The sequence below is a fragment of the Triticum aestivum genome, chromosome 3D (genome assembly GCF_018294505.1).
Source record: "Triticum aestivum cultivar Chinese Spring chromosome 3D, IWGSC CS RefSeq v2.1, whole genome shotgun sequence".
NCBI classification, from domain to species: domain Eukaryota; kingdom Viridiplantae; phylum Streptophyta; class Magnoliopsida; order Poales; family Poaceae; genus Triticum; species Triticum aestivum.
The window spans coordinates 65,023,721-65,027,292 of record NC_057802.1 but is presented as its reverse complement, the minus strand read 5'-3'; positions in this window follow the sequence as shown (position 1 = coordinate 65,027,292).

Genomic DNA, 3,572 nt, shown 5'->3' with positions numbered 1-3,572 from the left:
CGCCCCGCAGCCGCCCGACGCCGCCTCCGCCGCCTCGGATCTCGCCGGAACCACCGTCTTTGACCCCGCCCGTTGACCGGTCGATTTTTCTTCGGTTAACCCCAGTTTTTTTGAGTTTTTCGGTTTATTTTCTTAGATCGGTTTTCGTCGGTTTATTTTATTTAGCGGACGTTCGTCCGTTCGTTCATTTTAAAGAACGTTGTTCGCCAGTTAGGTTCAAACAGCGAACGTTCGTTCGTTAGTCTTTTCTTTTTATTTTATTTTCGGCCAGGGACCTATCCGCGATTATTTTTATCGCAGATTAGCCCCTGATCTTCAAACCCTCGCCGTTTCTAAACCGTTTGTCCAAATCCAGTGAAACCAACGCCAAAGTCTTCGTCTCGAGCCCCTCTTTCTGTTTAATCAACTTGAACAAGGTTTTGACAATTTAAAATTTGGTTTCAAGCCGATTTGTTTTTGAAGTTCTTTTGACCGTAGTTTCATTTCCGTAGCTCCGATTCGATTGATTCTTTTTGCAGATCGAATCTCCTCAGTTGAAATTTCAGATTTGATCTTCTTATTTGAGTTTTACTTGTGCATCATTGGTTGAGTGCTTATGTATGCCATTGTTTGTTTGCGATAGAATTCCCGGAGTGCGAAGCGTGCTACTACGAGTCTCTGGGGTTTGCGGATCGTCAGCAAGGCAAGTAACACATTGATCATACACCTTTATTACCCAGCTTTATGCATTAGTTTCGACCCCCTCAAACATTGCATGAGTAGGATCTCTTAACATGTGGGTTTGGGAAGTAGATGATGAGGTAGAACCTATTGTCCTTTTTATTATCAAACCCTTGGGAGTTACTCTACGTTATGCTTATATTGCCATGCTATGCTCGTAGACGTGGATTGGGTTTGAGAGAATCCATGACAGATGTGAGATTGTTAATTAATGGTTAACTTAAGGTGGCTACTTAAATACACATCTGGGTCGATTGGTTGCGGGCACCTAGAGAATCTAGTGTTGTCCTACGATATCCCGGAGTACCCGTGTGAGCATCCTATGGTTCGCCACCCAGGCTCAAACGGATCATAAGAATATTCATGCTAGAAACTTCCGTGTGTAGCCACAAGCTATTATGGACTCTAGCATAGTTGAGTATGTTGCATGACCTCTTTCAGTGGTGCGCTAGCAGATGTAGGGGAAAGTAGGTGTAACTGCCCACCCAGAGTAAAGAGTTAGTGTTTCTGAAAGACTGTGTCTCGGTCATCCGTTTCTCAAACATCATGTAGGGCGAGAAATTCAACGGAGGAGATCGAGTCTTGTGGGGAAAAGTGCGCAAACCTCTGCAGAGTGTACAAACTAATCATGGTTAGCCGTGTCCCCGGTTATGGACATCTTGAGTATCTGGTTCTTGGATTATCATGTTGATCTCATCACTCTAAATTAATTTGTTGGGTTATTAATACTGCTTAATTGGGATTGAGTAGGAGGAACCTTCCCAATGTTTAACAACTACCATGATAGTTAAACAAATTATATTCCTTTGTTGTAGGGAAAAATTGTCTTTTCGCAAAACATTGTAACCATAGAGCCTCCACCAGCCAGATATGCATGTAGTGATAGCATTTATTCTGTTCATTGCTCTACTGTGTTACATTGCCAGCATATTCCATGTGCTGACCCATTTCGCGCTGCAACATATCATGTTGCAGACTTTTCAGACGAAGAGTAAGGTGCGCTAGGTCATTGTCGTGCACTCAGCTATGCCGTTGGAGTTGATGGACTCACTTTATCTTCCAAGCCTTCCACTGTTATCTTATTTAGATGGCCTTAAGCCATATTTATTGTAATAAGTTCTCTTTTGAGTCATTCGATGTAATAAGTGTGTGATTGCTACTCTGTTATAAACCCATTCGAGTACTGTGTGTGTCAGCATTACCGATCCAGGGATGACACTTATGCACAGAGATTTGACCGTCGGAGCTCGGATTGCTACAAGGTGGTATCAGAGCACACGCTGAATGTAGGACACGACCACTAAGATGAGCCATAGGTCACTCTTCTCTACTCATTTCTGACTCCTCCCCATTTTCTACTCTATAGGATGGCGGACTCAAGGAACAAGTTTGCACAACCGGATGAAGACACACCTTTTGGATGACACTTGAAGGAAGTCACTAGGTACTTGAACATCGCCACTTTACCAGAAGAGGAGCGCTGGATGATTCAAGTTCAAGTTCCAGGAAGGACATTCACGCCAGTCACTGAGCCCATAGAGTTTTCTTTTGATGCACCAACCTGGAGTCTAGGTAAGAGCATGGCAGCCCACATCACCATGGGACGCATCGGCGGAGTTTACCACAAAGATCTTAAGGACACCATCTACCAGATATGTGGGCCCCAAGATGAGCAATGGGAGATGATCAGCACTAGGAGGGACAGGTCCATTGCAGCCTTCATCCAGGAGTTAAACCAGCACATACGTCGACAGGAGAACCAGATGTGTGCAAGCATGATAGATCTGAAGAAGGTGATGACCCGGAACATGGAGCTAGAAGAGGAACTCAAGTCTACACGCGACGGATACGAGGAGGAAATCGCAATACTAGTGGAGAAGAATGACGACCTGACAAGGAAGCTAGGAGTGTTCATGGGAGATCCCGCGCCAGGAGGAGATGACGACCATCCCGACTCTGACCCCGACGATAATGATGATGATTATGAAGACGAAGCTAGAGCAGATATCATGGAGTCTTCCACCGATCAAAACTTCTTGATGACCACCATATTATTAGTAGTATTCCCCCATGTATATAGTAGTAGTCCGAGCACTGTAACGATAGTTCTAGACCGTTTGTATGCCCTTGTTTGAATTGATTTTGGTGTGATATGAATGTGTTTGTCCCATGTGCATATGGGTAGTGCTTTCTCACTAGACCTCATTCTATTCTAAATCTCTCCCCTCTAAACTCACCAGATGCCTCCGAGACGTGACCCCAGATTTGTCTTCCCACCGGAGCTCACTCAGTTGATCCAACAGCAGAATGCCTTGATGCAGCTACTAGTCCAGAACCAAGGCAACAACAACAACCCACCGCCACCACCTCCAGTTGACAACTTAGCCCGTTTTCTGAGGTTACAGCCACCGGTGTTTTCCAGTAGCACCGAGCCAATAGTTGCTGATGACTGGCTACGCAGGATCAGAAGAGAGTTGACCACCGCAGGTTGCACAGATGCTGAGAAGGTGCGTTTTGCCGCACATCAATTGGATGGACCTGCAGCCTCATGGTGGGAGAATTACACAGCCACTTTCCCTATAGCCAATGTCACTTGGGAGCAGTTTCAGCAAGCATTCTGCACTGCTCATGTCTCAACTAGAGCTATGATCATGAAGAAGCGTGAGTTTCGCAACTTGCGCCAAGGAAACCGTACTGTGGGGTAGTACGTGGATGAGTTCAGTAAGTTAGCTCGCTATGCCCCGGATGATGTGGCCACAGATGCCGCTAAGCAGGAGAAGTTTATGGAAGGGCTGAATGATGAGATGAGTATGCAGTTGATGGTGGAAACATTTGCAAACTACCAGGAGTTG